Here is a 21,807-nt window from a genome sequence, read left to right on the forward strand (position 1 = left end):
TGGTCACTACACTCTGAAAAGCCATTTAGGAAGAACTCCACCTCAATTGTATTGTTTGACTGTCTTACATGAAAGAGAGAGACACTTGCCTGAACAGTATCATAGTGCGCAGCTATTTGATGATTTTTATGTACAGTATTGAGTTTGATTCTGCTAGCAATTCAGGATGTATGTTTATACTCGTTTTTACTTTGGCTTGGTATGACTCAATTGAAGTTTTTTGGGATCCTGTGAGCAGGCTTTAACAATTAAGTAGTAAACAGTTTTATTGAACCCAGGCCAGGTTTGCAGTATCACTTATGTTCTTCAGTGCTTTCCCCATTAATTCATGCAGAGACATGATCTATACATCAGATGTCCCTGATGCTTTATCTTTACTTGGAATCTTGCTTTTGAAGCCTTTGACATCTCTGTGTCATGAATCCTTATGTTCTGTAAATACTCTGCTCAGCTTGTGAGATGTATTTCTTGGCATTTTGATATCTAACATAATGCATAGCAAGTTGTTCTTTTTAGTAACCGCTAGTGACTTTCTGTCGGGTCTTGTTAGGAAGTGACACTGAGAGTTGATATCAATCTCTGCTATTTACATGAAGATTTCATACATTGAAATATATAGGCACTGCGGAAAGTGCAGCATGCTTACATTCTGCATATATTTGATTTCAGTCTTCCATCATGTTATGTACAGAACGTGACAGTTCAGTAATATAGTTTGAAAAAAGCCTGAAACATGTGACCGAGGCTCAGGTTTGAAAAATTGGTTTCTTTCATTATTCCCCCTGTGGATTTCCTCAGGGAGAAAAATCAATACGTGTCAGAAAATATTACATTTGCGTTCAGCCCGAGAATCCTGCTGGACCAAAATATTGATCAATGGCTATCAATAATAAGAGTACGAAACAATTTCACTCACTTTGTACAGATGCTGTGGTGCTTGACAAAACAATCAATACCATGAATACTTTTTCAGCTATTTTTGTTTGGCGAAATATATGTATGTTTTTCACTGTACAGTACTGTGTTTTTGGTCTGGATGATGACTGTCACTTGAGTCATCACTGGAAGTGCCTGATCTAGTACCCTTTTTTATTTATTTATTTTATTTTTTGTTTGCTTTTGTTTTAATTATGTTACTACCTGCACTGGTATTCTGTTTTGGCATTGTTGAGCGGTAGGACTATTGTTTTAAGCAGTGGGCACACATTTCAATTGGCCATAGCTGAAACCATCATTGTCCTTGTATCAGCCAAAAGCTTAAAACTTGTACAGGTGTCTTCCGGAGCTTGTTTAGGTGATTATTTATGCTGGATAACTAATGCCTTACCTCTGTTGTTCTTGTGGGAACTTCCCTTTAAGTCCAGGTCGCCCCCCCCCCTCCCCTTTCCCTCTACATAGCACAGTACAGGATGTCTGGCAGAGAGATGAGCAGCGGGGCTTCATGGCCATTAAAGTGTCACCCAAAATGATCAGGAACAATCGTTTTGGGCAACAGAAATGTTAAGAATGTACATTTAGACCAGTTCTAAGACTACTTATAAATGTTTATAAAGTAGGAATGTTGAGCTGGTTTTTTTATATATACAGGATATATAATAGCTTATTGCCCGCACCAAAAATAAGCACCCGGTATGCCATAGGTGATTGCCAGTGCTTAAATATATAACAGCATAGCACCAGCATCCAACCCTGTACTGACAACTGACACTCAGCTGTATTGAAGCATCAGTTAATGGTTATCCAAGTGTTGGCACTCAACTATCTAGTAAGTAAGTGTTGGCACTGAAATTGAGCACCCTGTGCTCCATAGCCACAGCTTTGCTATGTAGTTGATAGGGGTGCCCACAATAGCCGATAGAATGTGCGGCTTAAAGTTTGTGTGGTTCACCATCATCATGGCATGATTTTTAGAAAAACTCTCATATCGAATTCTGAAAATCCGAAAGCATCTTAAGCACATCCCGGTTCCCACAACCCCCTTCTTCCTAGCCCTAATAACTTTGTTCCTGTTTACAAACCCCTATTTTGAATTTTTATGCATGAAAACAGTCTCTGGGGACACAAATGTACAATTGATGAGGAGCATTTTTTAAAGAGGAACTTTACCGAGAGATTGCAGTGGGGAAATCATTTAAATCAAGTTAAAAAGTAGAAGATAACTCAATAAATAATTCATACTCGCTGTGCAATTTGTCCATGTTGTTTGATTCACCGTGAGCCTGCAGATCATCATCTTTACCGCTGGAAGACATGAAAATAAAGGACAGCACAAGCTGCCCTTATCTATAAACATACCCACTAACATGACCATGACATCACACTGTGGAAGGGTTTCAATATCAGCCACACAGATGTCAATCATAAACAAGAGTCATAAGACTCAGATCCACAATACAGCGGGTTAACAGCTTCCTCATATGGCTAGGGGTCTAAATCCTCCTCCTGACCATGAGCATAAATACGATCTCATCCCACTGTTATAAACACAACCAGTTCGTAGAACTAAATAATTAACATAGTAGGTATCACGTGTAATAGTAAACAAATATCACATTTATTATATCAAAGGTTGGATAAAAAAAGACAAACATTTAAAAACAAGAATGTGTTGCAGAGCTTGTTTCAAACACATTCCTTGCCGGCCAGTATCACATGCACACTAATCCAAGCCTCACACGCTAATCTCTAAACTACCTAACAGCATAACGGCACAGTATGTCACTATGGGGGCAATAAGTGTAATTGCACAGAGCCTTCACACAGGCAAAAATAGAGCACTTCAAAAAATCAGATTAGCCCAACGTAGACGCCAGGCCATAGTGGGTATGTTCATCAAAAATTATAAGCTGTGTTTTTGCCAAAGTAGGATTTCACTGGCAATAAGCAAAGGTTGGATCTCACCCACAGCTCGGCTTATGGATTGTGCTGCTCGCTTCACCGGCAGCGTCGGAGCCCTTTGATTTCTCCACTGCAGTGTATCAAGCTGGCTGGATACAGCGTGGACCTAGAGCGTCCAAGTTCAGCTCACTTCTGTGGTCTCAGCTCTCCTCCAATCGCAGAGGCGAGCACTAGGCTACGCAGCAAAGCGGGAGTTCCCCTCTGGCGTGGATCATGCAAGCTCCGCCCACCAACGTGTTTCACACCTTCGGGGTTCCTGTTTACAAACCCCTATTTTTTATTTTTATGCATGAAAACAGTCTCTGGGGACACAAATGTACAATTGATGAGGAGCATTTTTTAAAGAGGAACTTTACCGAGAGATAGCAGCGGGGAAATCATTTAAATCAAGTTAAAAAGTAGAAGATAACTCAAGAAATAATTCATACTCGCTGTGCAATTTGTTCATGTTGTTTGATTCACCGTGAGCCTACAGGTCATCATCTTTACCGCTGGAAGACATGAAAATAAAGGACAGCACAAGCTGCCCTTATCTATAAACACACCCACTAACATAGCCATGACATCACACTGTGGAAGGGTTCCAATATCAGCCACACAGATGTCCCTGATGAGCTATCTGAGAAAAACTAAAGTTTTATCATGGGAATGGGGGTATCGACCACTGATTGGGATGAAGTTCAATCATGGGTTGAAGTTAAAGTTTATTTTTAAAGGGACATAATAAAAAAATGTGTTGTCCTACTTTTTTATTACCCATACAGTTACCATATTTGCCTTTGTGCACAAATATTAGGACCTGAGCTCACTAATGCAGTTGTGTCCGCTTCTGTCTGCTTTTCAGCATCTGTAACATTGATGTGTAACTGAATAGTGGACACATCTGCATCAGTGGGCTCAGGCCCTTATGGTCTGTTTACAAAGTGCAAGTTACTAAAGTACAGTTTATCTGCTCTGAAAGCTGCTATTGTAACTTATTGCATAGTTGCTTTATTTATATATTACAATGTATCTATTGAGAATGTGTCTTGTTTCACATACCTGTGTTCAGCTGAAGCACTGCTATGAAATGTTTACTAACAGTGGCTGAAAAGGAAACATAAACAAGATAATGTAATAGTGTTCTCAACTTCCGATTTAAGCTTCAGCTTCGGATCTAAGCCTCCCACTGAAGAAGGGCCCTTTTTCAGTGGGCTGAGATTCATTTCAAAAAGCAGATCATGGCATATTTGCTGATCTCACCAGCACTGCGATTAACATGTAAATCATGGTGCTATTTTTCCAGTAGTGCAATTCCTTTTTTTTCCCAAATTGCAATTGGTGACTTGCACAATTTTCATTGCAGTTGCGCTCATATACCCACCAAAATCGCCGTAGGGGAAATGAAAGGTTCTGCAATCACAACGCAATTGTGCTTGCGATCAGGTAACCTAGTGGAAATGGGCCCATAGGATGTGCTTTGTTTAACTGTTTGAATACTGTTCTTTTACCAATGATTTTTATGGTTGTAGGTTTAATGCTGTAAATCTTTTAGACAATTATGCTGAGTTTCATACCACTTAAAGACAAGAGACAACAATCTGGAAATGTGTTGCTATGACTTGCTCCAAAAACAGGCTATGCAGAATAAGAATAAGCATCAGGCAGGTGAAAAGGGAGACATCATTACAGAAGTTTGGAATTTCAAGCTATAAGGATGAAAACTATTTCTAACAAGAGAGTAATAGGCTATTGGATATTAGCATGGCCACATGGAAGACCTGTGCTATTTCTGATTAGGGAGGGATACACTTTAACTGGCACAGTCTGGCGCAAACACTGTGACTTGGTGATAGGTTCACTTTACTAATGTAGAATGAATAATAAGTCTCACATAAAACAAATCCAGTTCAGGTAGTGATGTTAGAAAACGGAATTGCATTTGCTTTAATTTCATTTGGGAAATTGCTGGAGAAATGTGTGTGGGAAATGCAAAGTTCATAATATGAAATATTATCGGCATACTGTAAACATGGCATTTTCTAGCGTGCCTACCGTATAATGGAAAACCAAGTTCTTCAATTACAGACGTGTCAGAACCATCGCACATTGCCCATACTAATCTGCCAGTTTCTGTTAAATGTGCTGGCATTTAATTTTAACCTCCTCTCAGGTTATTTCAGCAAAATGTATTTTGTTTTATTCAGCTTGGGATACCTTCTCATTTGAATTAATGCCTAAACTATGTTTACTGCGGCTAAAATTAGATTAAATGAGATTAACAACCAACTCAAATGGCAAAAATGAAGGAGGAAGTGGTGGTCTTACCTCCCTCAAGCAGCAGTCAAACACATTTATTAGAAACTCCCAAAAAACTCCCCCCAACATTTTTTTCGCGGAATTTGATATGGAGAGCTACCCCTTTAAGAAAGATTTGTGCAACTTGTGTTTAAACAAGGAGCCAGCAGCTTGAAAAACTGCATTACCATTATCTTTTATTACAAAACTGCTGTCTCACTGCACATACAAAATAGTTTTAATAACAGCCTTAGCTACATGTAAATTGCACAACATAGTTTAAAAACCTACAAGTATAAAAACAACTATACCTGGCCAGGATAAGCACGCTATTATATATAAGGGACCAGATCCAGTTACCAGCAGAGTGTGATCGCCCAGCCGCAGCCTATGCAGAAAACACACCGCACACTAGGATCTATGTGGTCCTCACCCACCATCTATGCACCGCACACACGTGATCTTGTCGTTGGGGCTATCTCAGCTATTATTGCAGTTTCCTGCAGCGCTTTATTGCCATGCTGTTCCATGGATAGAGGCGTTATCTCTGCGTTTAGGAGAGTTCACACAAAAGCATTTGCGGATAAGGGATCACTATATGCAAACGTTTCAACTTTCACAAGCTTGTGGTATCTTGCGGCTGTACAGCCTTTGATACTTGCGCACTTCAGATGGTGAGCACCCGCTCACAAGGACCTCCGTTGCCCGCAGTGCACTGGGTATGCTGAATCCTCTCCACCTCCGTGTCTGACATTCATCTCCGTCAGCCTTGGCTTTAACTTCAGCGCTGCTGGCGCTATATCCCATACATGTGTAGAGAAGCTGGATCAGTGTGGACGGCGTGGATGGTGGGGAAGCCGCGCGAGCACTCCTGCGGTAGCCACGCCCACCGACGCGTTTCGCCCCGCCCACGGGCCTTTCTCAAGATGTTGAGTGACAGTTGCCTCGGCTCTTCCTCTTTTGTATCATAACGTCATAGCTCACACCCATACAGCTTCACGGCTGCAAACACTTGTTGTATTTGATCATACATACAAAAGTGGTGGGCTACGATACATTGAGAGCACATTATTGCCTTAGAAGTTCTCTTAAGTTAAGTTAATAGCAGGGATGTCATAAAAGTCTCTCCATAATTTCAATTAGCATACTTATATAAGAGCAGACCCATTAACCGATGCAGACGGTCACGTGTAGAGAGAGCATCTCAGGCAAAGATTTTTTCTCTCTCTCACATAAGTAGCCAGTCCTCATAGAAAGTAAACCAGATTCAGATCTGTGTTAAGGCCTTTAGGAACAAGTGTTCCCAAACGATAAATCCAGGTCTGTTCGAATTTTATAGAGCTCTCTTTCTATATCTCCACCGCGAAAGGGAACACATTGTTTTATAATTCCTTTAAAGGTCAGGCCATCAGGTCTGCCCCCATGGTAGTCCATGAAGTGCTTCCCCAAAGGGCTGTCCAGGTCTCCATTCCGGATATTTCCAACATGTTCTCCAATTCGTTTACTTAGTCGATTCTTTGTCTTCCCTATATAAATTAAGTTGCAGGGACACTTTATTGCATAAACGACTCTTGTCGAATTACAGTTAATATCAGCTCGAATATCAAACATGTATGATCAAATACAACAAGTGTTTGCAGCCGTGAAGCTGTATAGGTGTGAGCTATGACGTTATGATACAAAAGAGGAAGAGCCGAGGCAACTGTCACTCAACATCTTGAGAAAGCCCCGTGGGCGGGGCGAAACGCGTCGGTGGGCGTGGCTACCGCAGGAGTGCTCGCGCGGCTTCCCCACCATCCACGCCGTCCACACTGATCCAGCTTCTCTACACATGTATGGGATATAGCGCCAGCAGCGCTGAAGTTAAAGCCAAGGCTGACGGAGATGAACGTCAGACACGGAGGTGGAGAGGATTCAGCATACCCAGTGCACTGCGGGCAACGGAGGTCCTTGTGAGCTGTACAGCCGCAAGATACCACAAGCTTGTGAAAGTTGAAACGTTTGCATATAGTGATCCCTTATCCGCAAATGCTTTTGTGTGAACTCTCCTAAACGCAGAGATAACGCCTCTATCCATGGAACAGCATGGCAATAAAGCGCTGCAGGAAACTGCTATAATAGCTGAGATAGCCCCAACGACAAGATCACGTGTGTGCGGTGCATAGATGGTGGGTGAGGACCACATAGATCCTAGTGTGCGGTGTGTTTTCTGCATAGGCTGCGGCTGGGCGATCACACTCTGCTGGTAACTGGATCTGGTCCCTTATATATAATAGCGTGCTTATCCTGGCCAGGTATAGTTGTTTTTATACTTGTAGGTTTTTAAACTATGTTGTGCAATTTACATGTAGCTAAGGCTGTTATTAAAACTATTTTGTATGTGCAGTGAGACAGCAGTTTTGTAATAAAAAAGATAATGCCCCAACATTTTTTTGCAACGTGTTTTGCAGGCTCAATCCCACTTCATCGGGCAATACAGGGAAAAGTATCAAGCAATCTGCACAAGGATTCAAGTTAAGCACCTCTTGAATCCCTGTGCAGATTGCTTGATACTCCTCCCTCTTTTGCCCAATGAAGCGGGATTGAGCCTGCGAAACGCGTTGCAAAAAAAAAAATATTGTGGGGGGGGGGGGGGGGGGGTTTCTAATAAATGTGTTTGACTGTCTGAATCACAGTCGTTGTCGTGTCTGCTTAAGGGAGGTTAGACCACCACTTCCTCCTTCATTTTTGCCATTTGAGTTGGTTTTTAAGCTCATTAAATCTAATTTTATACTTTTGGCGCCTCTATTCATTGTGTACAATTTCGAGTCCACCCTTGGTGGAGGGTTGCTACCCTTTTTTTCTGTCTACAGAGAGTGACTTCTTAATCCTGAGTGGGGTCAGGATAATCTCCCCACCTGCCTTTACAGTGGTTGCCTGCTGGTGACCCTGACTTGTGAGTATCTAGCAATACAAATTTATTGCCACCTTATCCGGTACGTATTACACTATTGGGGCTCTTGGTGTTCCCTGTTTTTATGTAGAGTTTTTTTTTTAAAGATATACACATGGACTTAATTCATAGAATGGAGAAAAGTTCATCAATCTGTCTTCCACCCACGAGCACTATTCAAGTCAGTCAAATTAAAATGCATCTGAATGATGTTTGTAACACCATGGGTGCCAGCGCTTGACATGCGGTGGTGTTACTATGCAGTAGATGTGACTCCATGGGAGGGGCAAGCGGGCTAGCTAAGGGTGCGGTGGTTGGGCAAACTAGTCCAGTCCAGACCTCTGGTAAGTGTTGGTCTTTATGACGTTCATTTGCAGATACTGCATTTGCTGATGTTGGAGTTCAGTTCATTTGCTACTCAGCGAGCGGTCTTTACTTATATATTGTTAAACACCAGCTGTGCATGTATATTATTCATATTTGTTGTGCTATTTGTGGGCCAGTGAGACATTATCAGTGTGCTGTCATTTATTATTGTTTGTTTATCATTCATTTTTTGTCTTGGTTTGTTTGTCCACCACTGCCGCAGGTTTTTAATTGGTTTTAAAGGGATACGTCCCTAATAAATTATATTTAACTTTATACACTATACTATGTGTACGTGGCATATTTGTATGATCATGACTGTCTTCAAGTATTGTTTAATATCCATGGGAGGCGCATCTGTCCAGCGCCGGTACCAAGCACTAACAAGTGCCCGGCCATTGAACGAGAACAGCTGACAGATAATGAATTCCTCGCCTTCATCTGCTCATATGAAAGAGGCCTAAAGCTAGGTCCCCCCCCCCCCCCCCAGCAAAGAAAATCAATCGTACCCCGATCCATATTTCATAATTGCGCAACTCGAAAACAAATGAAGGGAGGCAAATGATTGCTTAAAAGATCTTTCAAATTTCCACAAAAGCACATTGACTTAAGTGGAAATGTTAACAACCATTCGCGATGTGATCCATCATGAGGGTTCTCTTCCCATGGTTCTGGCCGAAAACATTACTCTGCCCCCTTCTTACTGATGTTGTAGCCTTGTAGGGACATGGTGGCTCTCTTCCAACCATCCACTACTCCATCCATCTGGACCATTGAGGGTTGCATGGCACTCATCAGTTAACAAGTATTTTTGAAAATTAGTCTTCATGTAGTTCTGGGCCCAATGCAGCCGTTTCTGCTTGTGAGCATTGGTTAGGGGTTAGCTGAATAGAAGGTTTATGCATTGCTGCAATCCTCTGGAGAATCCTTCACCTTGATGTTCACAGACAGGATGGCAAAGGCACCAGCAGCTTCAGATACCTGTTTGCTGCTTTGTAATGACATTTAACACCTGGTCTCTTCCGATGTATTTGAGAGAAACCTTATTCATTTGTCCAAGGCACTCAATTATTTCCCTTTTCATCAGCAAAGAGCTCCTTTTTCTTTCCCATATTGATTGGAAATATTGGTCTGCTTGATAATGTTGAACCCCTTCTTTAGTGGTTTTTCCTTTAATTGGGCTCACCTTGCAAACTAATGACAAGCAACTGGTGTTGTTTAAAAGGAAACATCCATATCCCTCTCAGTTTAGGTTCCCTTTAAACACGGTGTATTGTAGCAGTTGAACTGAGCAACTGCTGTTTACTAAGTGCTTTTGAAAATAAAGACTATCAGAGAATCCCTTGAGCAGATGGACTAGTCCAAAACCTGTCACATTTTCACTACCTACTATAAATGACAGGGACATAAGAAAAAAGTAATTTTAATTCATTTTAATCTGGGAGAAATCTACATTTTATATGTATGTATTTTAAATGTTCCATCTGTTTTTGCAAATGTTATCCTTCAAGCTATTAGATGCTATGTTCGATTTCTGCATTGCAATGGGCTTTGGGCAAGACTCCCTAACACTGCTATTGCTTCTGAGCGCACCCTAGTGGCTGCAGCTCTGGCGCGTTGCGTCCGCCATGAGAAAGGTGCGATATAAATGTTCTGTGTCTTTTCCTGTTTGGGCCTGTTTCTCAGGTCTGTTAAAACACATTTTTATTGACCTGCAACTGCAAATGTGAACATGTTCACCCTTAAGATATTTACTGTAGCTTGTCTGCAAAGGGAAACGGGCAGACTTTTGAAGATTCAGAGATCACTCTGGAACTGAAGCAGCAGAGAATCTTATGTTTTATTCATTCCAAATCAAATGAGCTTGTTGATCATTATAATCATCTAATCATGGCCATTCACAGCCAGTGGCTATTTTTAAAGAAAACATCTGAGGCAGATATATTTATGCCCTTTAGTTCTGTTATATTCATTACACATTTGTGGTATCATTTTGTTATTCAGTTAGTGTCAGTTCCTGAAACATTTACAGATCAGCTGAAATTTTTAGGCCCTGTTCAGTGGTCAGTTACATAGCAGAATAATTCAGCATGTCAACTCACTGCCCATACAATTCTGTGGGCCTGTTAACAGTAACGGATTGCGCTTTTTTAACTCCCTGCATGCAGGCTTTGTATTAAAGTCTATGGCCAGTCTCCATTGCAGCTCACAGTCATTATAACGCATGAGTTATGAAACTGACCACTGTGAACCTGGCCTAAGGCTAGGTACACACTAGGCAAAAAATCTAGCGTTGCAGCAGAAAATGCTAAAGTTTTCCCGCTATTGAAAGTCTATGGGCCGCATGTAAAAACACATATATGGTATATGTTAGTTTTTGAAAGCCCACAACTTATTGCATAGTTTTTAAAAAGGCATGTAAATCGCGCATAATGTTTCTCAATGGAGACACAGAGGAATTTGTTTTTACATGCGTTTTGTTGATTTTTTTCAAAATATGTTACTGTCTTTTATTCCATTGATTAGTTAAATTAATAAAAAATGCAAAACGCACAAAAAATACATGAAAAATGCATTAAAAATGCAAAAGTGGGATGCAATCGCTTAAGTAAACAAAAACATAAAAACACAAGGTTTTCTGCACTGCCTAGTGTGCTCCCAGCTTAAAAAAATCTGTCCACTGGGTAGGCTGGGGGAGGAAGGACTATCTGTGGCTTATACTATTGTGTGAGTTTTCAGTACTGGTCCCCACATTAGAGAGGAGGCAGGGCAGTAACAGTGCGCCACAGTCCTGCAGGCTGTGAAAAGTGTGTCACTCTTAACCGTTCTTTGCAGTCATGTACAACAGCAGGGTTAGGAGGATTACATTGCTTTACAGATCTTCTGGCAGCCAGGCATTCGCTATATATGTGATTCAGCTCCGGTGCTGTTTGACTGGATTTGTCCTTTAATCTTCTCCATATCCCCGTGGCAGCATGCATAAATTAGCATCCGCTAAATACATTTCTTGCCTGTTTATTTACATAAAGGCCCACGTTGACCATAGACATCCATGTAATTCTCAGACGTTCTTTGGCTTTTGGCTCCGAATGTCATGTTTAGTTACGGAGAACCGCCATTGCCTTAATTTTGAATGTACTGATGGCTTAGCTGTCCCTTGTCCAATCTTATTAGCTTGAGAGCATTTTCCATTTTCCTTTCTCTTGCAGCGCTTCATTACGTGGCTGTTTTCTGAGTAATTCACGCTTAACACATCGCTCCCAGATACTGATATTTTCCTTTGTATAAAGGACTAAGAGCCAGCAGGTCCTTCCAAATTCTAAATATATATGTAGCAAATGAAATGTTCACCTGAAATATTACCCAATGCATAATTTCATTTTCCATGTGCCGCTTGCCAGATTACATAAAATCTACAGTAAAAGCCAAATATACTATAGCATGAAAATGTTACTGTGCAGTTCAGATTCGAGAATGTATTAATCTTGGGGACAGTGGCATATTTTAGTTTTGGGTGAACATTGTCGGGGGGGGGGGGGGGGGGGAGATCACACAATGCTGATATCTTTCTGAAGAAACTTACTGAAGACACTACCGTTCCAAAATAAAGGAAGGGAGTCTTGCTTCTCATACTACATTTCCTGTCATGTTAAAGAGACTCCGTAACAAAAATTGCATCCTGTTTTTTATCATCCTACAAGTTCCAAAAGCTGTTCTAATGTGTTCTGGCTTACTGCAGCACTTTCTACTATCACAGTCTCTGTAATAAATCAATGTATCTTTCCCCTGTCAGACTTGTCAGCCTGTGTCTGGAAGGCTGCCAAGTTCTTCAGTGTTGTGGTTCTGCTATGAACTCCCCCTTCCAGGCCCCTCTATGCACACTGCCTGTGTATTATTTAGATTAGGGCAGCTTCTCTCTTCTCTCTTATCTTTTACAAGCTGGATAAATCGTCCTCTGAGCTGGCTGGGCTTTCACATACTGAGGAATTACAGACAAAGGCAAAGCTGTTTGCAGGAAGAAGCAGCAGCCTGAAACTTCATTGCATGAGAACTGCAGGGGGAAAGAAACACACAAATGATCTCTTGAGATTCAAAAGGAAGGGTGTATACAGCCTGCTTGTGTATGGATGTATTTTCTATGTGTGGACATACTGTACATCAACCTACTTCCTGTTTTGTTTATAAACAAACTTTTAAAAACTGTTTTTAACCACTTTTAATGCGGCGAGGAGCAGCGAAATTGTGACAGAGGGTAATAGGAGATGTCCCCTAACACACTGGTATGTTTACTTTTGTGCGATTTTAACAATACAGATTCTCTTTAAGCAACTGGATCTTTCAGTAACATTGGTAGGTTGGTTAATGGTAATACTAATAATTGCATGTTCAGCATGTTCAGCATGACTATACACACACACACGTCTCCTCCTTCATATGACAAGTATTCTGCCTCATATGAATAAGGTGTTATTGCACGCCATAGTGCATCAGTTTAGGACAGTGAGTATATGTGAAAATCATCACCTTTAAGGAAAACCTGGGCTGAAAATTAGGAATCAAAATAAACATACACACATCATACTTACCTTCTGTGTAGTCTACTCCTCCATCTCTTTCTCCTTTCAAGTATCTTGTTTTTCCACTGTGTCCAATAAGATTCTCAGTCCTCCCATTTTGAAATTGCTGTTTCCCCATAACAACTTCCTGATCAGCACATTGTTAAACTGTAATATCATCCACTTGAGCCATAAAGAAACATGGCCATTACCTTGCACATCAGTTGCCATTTCAGCTGTAACTGACTGTGACTGATACATAACTAACAGCAACTAATATATTTCAGTTCTGGGAAAAATCTTGTCAGAACTGGAATGGGATCATTGTTAGAAGTAGATGGTGAGCTTCTGAGAGGAACTGACAGCGATATAAGTATGTAATATTCATTTGCAGCTGCATCATGTGTTTATTTTAAATAATTTTACTCAGTTGAGGTTCCCTTTAAAGAGGAACTTTACAGAAAATAATTTTTGACAGTATTACTTTATAAATGATTCAGTTGGTGTTTGCCCATGGTAAAATCTTTCCTCACTCCGATTTACATTCAGAAATTTATAACAGGAGGCAACATCTTTATTCCTGTCAGGTGCAGCTGTGTGGAGTGTTTGTTTACTGAGGGTTCTGAAGATAGTGAAAATAATACCTGGTCTCCAGGAATGCTCTGGAAGGAGAATTTTACATATGTATACAGCCTAGGCCAGGCATGGGCAAACTCGGCCCTCCAGCTGTTAAGGAACTACAAATCCCACAATGTATTTGCCTTTATGAGTCATGACTGTGGCTTTCAAACTCCTGCAATGCATTGAGGGACTTGTCGTTCCTTAACAGCTGGAGGGCCAAGTTTGCCCATGCCTGGCCTAGGCTAAGCATCAGTGGGAGGCCAGGGCTACATACAACATACAACAATATACAGGTATAGAAAGTGTTTTGATGCTTGAAGGACAACTGAAGTGAGAAGATTATGGAGACTACCATATTTATTTCCTCTTAAATAATGCCAGTTGCTTGGCAGCTCTGCTGTTCTATTTGGCTGCAGTAGTGTCTGAATAACACCAGAAATAAGCATGCAGCTAATCTTGTCATCTCTGCCAATAATGAAAGAAACACCAGATTTGCATATGCTTGCTCAGGGTCAAAAGCTAAAAGTATTAGAGGCAGAGGGTCAGCAGGATATAGCCAGGCAACTGGTATTGCACATGTGGCATCCTCCATATCCTCCTTGCTTCTTTTGTACTTTAAACTAGGATAATTAACGTAAAAGTGAGTATAATAAATAATTTACTGCAATGTGCCATATATCATTACAGTGCCTTTTTAAGTAGCTGGAAAGTGTAATGGTTAGGGGCTCTGCCTCTGTCATAGGAGACCAGGGTTTAAATCTTAGCTCTTCCTATTCAATAAGAAGTTCTTGGGCGAGACTCCCTAACACTGCTACTGCCCATGGAGTGCGCTCTAGTGGCTGCCTCACAAGTGCTTTGTGTCCGACAGGAGAATAGCCCTATACTAATACTGCAATTATTATTTAATGTCTCTGTGGTGTATAGCATACCCACAGCCTACAGTCTTGTGTTAAGTGAGCATGTGTGCATTGGAACAATAAAGGTACGTTGTTCCTTGAAGCCTGTGTGCGGATTCCTCTTTTGACTGTTGTGTTAAGTGAGGTCACTTGAAAATACTTTCTGTATAAGAAATGCAGACGAGGATTCAGCAATGATGGCATTGGTCTATTAACCACACAGAACCATGTAGAAAAATCCAACAGGATAAATCACAATATTGGTCGTTTGTTGCCATTGGTGATGGTTGGTCGTGTGCAGTTGCTTACTGAAAATTGGTCGAAAGCTCGTTAATTGGTCGTTTTAAAAGAGTTCCGAGTGATATTTATCTAATGCCTGTATGTAGCTTATGATAGATGTATGACTTTGGTAGGGATTAGATTGTGAGACCCACTGAGGGACAGCTAGTGACATGACTACATACTCTGTAAAATCTCTGAAGTTGTCAGCGCTCTAGAAATAATAATCACTAAATGATACAGGCATATTTATGTATGATATACAGTATCTTTATATTAGAGTAATATCATTCATAACCTCCTAGGACAACTTAGTTTATAAATCAAGTCAGATAGTGACATGTGGAAGAAATGTATGAAGCTCAGCAGAGCGATCAGCTGGTCAAGCTAACATAATAGTTCCTATACGGAGACCTTCTTGTCTGTGTCATCTTTCTATTATTGTCACGTTGCACTGGTGCCTGGGAATAAAAGAACTGAGGTAGGTGGAATGTAGACAGGAAACCTTGACTGTGTTACTACAGTATAACTAATTTTATCACTGATATTCCCAGAGATAATGTGGAGGGTGGTCTGACTCATGCACTGAGCCATATTGCAGCAGGATATAATTTCACCTGAGGATGACTGGCATTTACCTTCGATTTGCTTCTTTATTACAAAGCTTTGCATTCATATATATCTGCTTTTCAGGCTATTTTATGAATAACACCCACATTTTTCCCATTTCAGTAAGTATAGTAGGAGGGAACCTAGAATAGAAAAACTCAGATGAAGCCCTTGCCAGTTGCGTATTGCAGGGAGATTAGAACAAATCTGGCATGACTGATGGGGTGGATTGATGTTGGTAATGTAATTTTTGAAAATTTAAACCACTTGATAGATTTATAACCCAGCATTCGTTTAGGTGCCATCTATGGCCACCACTACAATAATATAAAAGCCACTGCATGCCATTCAAACTCATTACGTATGCACCATTACGTGTGTGTGTGTGTGTGTGTGTGTGTGTGTGTGTGTGTGTGTGTGTGTGTGTGTGTGTGTGTGTGTGTGTGTGTGTGTGTGTGTGTGTGTGTGTGTGTGTGTGTGTGTAGAAAGTGTGTGTGTGTATATGTGTGTGTGTGTGTGTGTGTAGAAAGTGTGTGTGTGTATATGTGTGTGTGTGTGTGTGTGTGTGTGTGTGTAAGAGGGCTCCGGCCAGGTCTTTATCTGAACAAAAATACCTGGCGGTGGCTATGGCCTCTGTAAAACCCTGATTTGGGATCTCCTCAAGTACACACATGCGATAATTGTCGCCCAATGAGGTTCGAGAAACAATCCCCCAGAATGATGCTGTACGGACACATCCCTAGCCTTGAGGGTAGAGTTGTGTTCTGTTGCTATGGAAGGGGTGGAGGGACAACAGGGCTTGTAAAAAAAGCATTAGGAATGGTCACTGCTACGTGCAGCCTTTTAGGCATGGCAAAGACCTTTTAAACATGACATTTACTCCTCATTTGTCATTTTTCTAAAGCTCAACACTGTGCTTTATTTCAGAGACTGTATTATGGTTCCGAATGGTTGTACAGACACTGGGCAGTGGTTAAAAGTGGCAAGAGATTGCAGCAGAAAGAAGAAATAAATAGCTATCATGCCATTAGTATGAATCAGCATATAGAAAAAGATAAAACTACTGAATTCTTTAGGACCTAGGTCCTTATGCGTATGCATATCCTCAGGGTCACTTAAAGTGGGCCTCTGCTGTAAATTCCAAAAGTGAAAAAAAAAAGCCAGAATGACCCTTACTTTGATCAGTCCACCTCTTTTTTTTTTTTTTACCCGATGCAGTAACAGCTGTTTCTGTATTAATCACTTGTTGAAAATAAAACACTAAAGGCTTGATTCACAAAGCGGTGCTAACTGTTAGCACACTTGGGAAAAGCCCTTTACCACGCCTAAAATCACTTTGAGCACGCTAATTAGCGCTCAAGCGCAAAGTCCCGCGCACAAAGGACGGTGCGCGTGAAACAAAAACACTGCATTCTATGCGTCTATAAGGTCACATTGGATGTGCCCTAAACGTCGCACCCATGCGACGTTTAGGGCACATCCAATGCGACCTTATAGGCGCATACGAAGCGCCGTTTTCATCGCACCTGTTTGCACAGGATCTTATTTAGCTTGGTGCCTGCTAACTACTTAGCTCCCTAGTTAGCACGCCCAAAGCCTTAAGGCGTGCTAACTAGGTTAGCCCCAAATAGTGAATCAGGCCCTATATCTAAGTCCCGCAGGAGGACTGTTCCCGTTCCACGGGCGTAGATATAAGTCTTTCGCCATACTTGCGGCTGTGTGTGCTCCCATTAGTGCACAGGTCAGTGGAAGACATTTATCAAGAGTGTCTGAGACCAAATATTGGTAGGTTTTTAGAAATCTGTGCAGAACTATCTCAGCCATATTAAGAAATCACTAGATAGTGCAGTTTCCTTCTTAAACTGTTATAAAATATGTGGAGTTAGGAAGGTTTCTCAGACAGTGCATTGCGTGAGTGAAATTGCTGTATTGCATCAATGCTCAGTGCTGGATGGGTTAAGCACAGAACAGCTTGAGGCAGGGAAGACACTTGTCTTTCAGTTTTCTGCGCGCGTTTTTCTGCATACTTTTTCTGCACACCAAGTGTGTTTTGATGCAGGAAAACGTGTGCATTTTTTCACAGCAGCTGATGTAATTGATAGAGAAAATGGACAAAATGTGCAGAGTCATCATGCAGAATGTCAGTTTTTTTTCTGCGCGTGAAAAACATATTACGTGTGAACTAGCGCATTGATTAACATGAGTTCTCAGTTTTTCTGTGCAGAAAACGCCCATGAAAACTGTCAAGTGTGTTCCTTGCCAGGATTCAGCAGGGGGAGCACTTCACCAATCATGTGTATCCTGCACTGCTCAAGCTGTGCAGAAGTGCTATTAAAGAGAACCTGTACTGAGTAAAATGATTTAAAATAAACACATGAGGTAACTTCAAATGAACATTACATAGTTACCTTGCCATCAGTTCCTCTCAGAAGCTCACCATTTTCTTCTGACAATGATCCCTTCCAGTTCTCAGGGACGGATCTAGACCAAGTTGCCCCAAATTGCACCTGCCATTCACCATCCAAATTTTGCCACCTTTTTAAGAATTCAACTAACTGCGCCTGGGGCAAGAGACCCGCTTGCCCCCCCTAGATCCGTCCCTGCCAGTTCTGACAACATTTTGTCAGAACTGAAATATATCAGTTGCTGTCAGTTATAAATCAGTTGCTGTCAGTTACAGCTGAGAGGAGAACTGATGTGTCCATGTTTCCCTATGGTTCAAGTGGGCGATATTACAGTTTAACTGTGTGCTGACCAGGAAGCTGTTATAGGGTAATGGCCATTTTCAAAATGGAGGACTGAGAATTCCATTGATCACAGTGGGCAAACAGGACACAGGAGAGGAGAAAGAGATTGATGAATAGACTACACAGCAGGTAAGTATGACTTGTGTATGGATATTTTGACTTTTAATTTTCAGTACAGGTTTTCTTTAAGCACTTCTTAATCTGCGGCAGTTTAGGAATGGATTGCACTTTTCTTAACTGTAGTGCAGTTCTAGAATTTCACGCTAAACTGCTGCTATTAAGTAGAATTTAAGAATTTTCTCATTATCATTATTATTATTATTTAGTATTTATATATTACGCAGCGCTGTACAGTGTGTGTATATATATATATATATCTTGTCACTAATTGTCCCTCAAAGGAGCTCACAATCTAATCCCTACCATTGCCATATGTCTATATTATGTAGTGTAAGTACTGTAGTCTAGGGTCAATTTTAGAGGGAGCCAATTAACTTATCTGTATGTTTTTGGAATGTGGGAGGAACCCGGAGTGCCCGGAGGAAACCCACGCAGACATGGAGAGAACATACAAACTCTTTGCAGATAGTGCCCTGGCTGGGATTTGGACCAGGGACCCAGCGCTGCAAGGCGTGAGAGCTAACCACTATGCCACCATGATGCCCATGCAGAACTGTTCCTTCTGCTGGTTAGAACTGCTTAAGAATAAAATGTTGGTAATGCTTTGATAAATCTGGCCCAGTGAATGAGAACACAATTTTAAGTGCCTGTGATCAATGACCACTGGCATCAGCTTTCCTATAGTTACCCCCCAAAAAAGTATATATAAATATAAAAAATGACATTTAAAAAAAATACATAAAAAGTTTACCTTAGGGACTCTTTTTTTAATATGTATGTCATGGGGTATATTACTATTATTTTTTCAAGTAACTGCTTGTAATTAGTGACAGATGCAAAGCTGAAAAAATACACCTTTATTTCCAAATAAAATATTGTCGCCATACATTGTACTAGGGACATAATTTCAACTTTATAATAACCGGGAGAAGGGGGCAAATAAAATGTGCTGCTTTTATTCACAGTAGCATGTATTAATGTAACACTATAATAGCCAAAAATTGAGAAATAATGATTTTTTTTCCTTATTATTCCTGTACAATGCATTTAGGATTAAATCTTTGGGAAATAATAATTTAGAATAAATCTAAGCAAAGTGTACCATCCAAAGAAAGTCTAAGTGGTGGTAAAAAAACAAACAAACCTAAATATAGATCGTTTTGTTGTGAGAAGTGGTGATAAAGTTATTGGCGAATGAATGGGAGGAGAGCCGAAAGGTGAAAATTGCTCTGGTCCATAAGGGAAAAACCCCTCAGTGGTGAGGGGGTTAAAATACAGGGAAGCATTGTGGCAACTCTGATTGGCCTCATCCTGTGGCTTCTCTCTTCTTTTATCTTCTCTGTGACAGGCTGGCTTAGAGTCACAGGTGAAAGCAAAGTACTTCTCTGGCAGAGGCATACCTAGAACTCTACGGAGGCCCCCTCAAAACCCTGGACCTACCTTCCTCCCAAAGATCCAAACTTTGGCCTATACTGCAAACCAATCTAGCAGCAGCAGGGCATCATACATTTCTGGCTTCCAGCAGAGCGACACATCCTGCTCTCTCCTCTCTTCAGCCACGTCATATTGTTATACAGATATAAAGATATAAATGGTATTCAATTAGATCATTGTAGCTGCAAAATGAAGGGCTTATAGTATAGAGATTTGTTCCTGTACTGTAGTAGCAAACATTTCCGTGATATAGCCGTAATAAAATAACAGCTCCCCATTTCGCTGCTCATACAGTAGCTGCTAATGGTGGCAAATACCATGGAAGTCTATGGCAGTGTCCTTTTTACATAGGCGGTGGCGCCCTTTTAAACTGATACCCTGTGCATGAAACAAGCATAGCAGCAGCAGACAGCCTGTCGTTTCTGAGTGCACATTTTATGCTGCTGTTATCAGGTGTTTATGGGAGGTCAGCCTAGACTTCAGGCTCATTTACATTCATTTGGGAACCTTCACATTGTCACATACTGTAGAATGAGATTGAGAAATGTGATCAGGTCATCTTTTATTCAAGGCATTTAAAAAAAAAAGTTTTATTTAAACACAACTGTGAATTTTCAGTTTCCAAAGATACAGTGATGTTTTTTGTAGGTTGTATTTCATTCTTACTTATAATACACCTCCATAGCAACATGAGGATTTTTAGTGCATGCAAAGCAGAAAAACAATGCTATCCACTACTTTTCTCCATTAGCCTAGTGTGCTTACTGGAGTGTAACAGTTACAAAGCTAAGTAAAAGCAGCACTAATGTTCCTGCAGGATCATGCGGAAGCATCTGTCAGTGACTGAGGTCAATGCTCACTGCTGCTGTGATCAATTCCTGCTTAGATGCAAAACTAAAACTGCTTTATGCATTTAGTTACTAGAGGCAATCCACTCAGTTCATACTACCCACATTGTGGTACGCTGTGCCGGAAGTGCCCTATCTAACGCACGCAAAAACCTGTGGCTCCTGCTCTGACCTTCGGAAAATTGCGTCACGCCGGCAGTCATGTAAGCCTATGGCGACGCAAGTGGTTTACAAAATATAGGTGGCGGCGTTGGGGCGCGCGTGCGTGAAAGCGTGTTTCTACAATATGCTTCCGCACACTTCTGTATTTTTAAAACCGGAAGTGTGCTCAAGCATCACTTCCTGTTTGGATGACAGCCAGATGGATTAGCGCTTGATAAAGCAGTGATCACTGAAGGCCTGTTTCTGAACGCCAATCTGTTCTGTAACCGACCTCAGGACCTGTCCACACTTGTGCGTTGCCACCAATCTGTTCTGTAACCGACCTCAGGACCTGTCCACACTTGTGCGTTGCCACCAATCTGTTCTGTAACTGGCCTCAGGACCTGTCCACACTTGTGCGTTGCCGCCAATCTGTTCTGTAACTGGCCTCAGGACCTGTCCACACTTGTGCGTTGCCACCAATCTGTTCTGTAACCGACCTCAGGACCTATCCACACTTGTGCGTTGCCACCAATCTGTTCTGTAACCGACCTCAGGACCTTTCAACACTTGTGCGTTACCGCTAATCTGTTCTGTAACCGGCCTCAGGACCTGTCCACACTTGTGCATTACCACTAATCTGTTCTGTAACTGGCCTCAGGACCTGTCCACACTTGTGCGTTGCCGCCAATCTGTTCTGTAACTGGCCTCAGGACCTGTCCACACTTGTGCGTTGCCACCAATCTGTTCTGTAACCGACCTCAGGACCTGTCCACACTTGTGCGTGGCAGATTTTAGCATACTGCGATCTGCAAGGACATCAGAAGGTGCATAGACAGCATTTTATCATCTCTCCACTCATTATTATTTCTTAAAATCTACTTTTGAAAATAAACTAGCAAAAAAAGTGGAAGCTGAACCTCAGGTGGTCTACCACTTTCTGAAGACTCTTTGTAGTAGACAAATATATTTACTTATATTTGTCGGTACATTTTACCGAATACAGGGACACCAAAGGAAGATAGAGGGAGTCCCTTCCAAAAGAAAGACAGTTGTGGGCTCTGCCAATGTTTGGCATGCAGG

At 41.3% G+C, this 21,807-nt stretch overlaps 1 protein-coding gene across 7 annotated transcripts in view; it reads left to right on the forward strand.

Annotated features, from left to right (window-relative positions):
- The window catches only part of UTRN (utrophin), an 863,547-nt gene that overhangs the window by 415,449 nt on the left and 426,291 nt on the right, over window positions 1–21,807 (forward strand). The window lies entirely within an intron of this gene.

The sequence above is a fragment of the Hyperolius riggenbachi genome, chromosome 4 (assembly GCF_040937935.1).
Source record: "Hyperolius riggenbachi isolate aHypRig1 chromosome 4, aHypRig1.pri, whole genome shotgun sequence".
Taxonomy (NCBI): Eukaryota; Metazoa; Chordata; class Amphibia; order Anura; family Hyperoliidae; genus Hyperolius; species Hyperolius riggenbachi.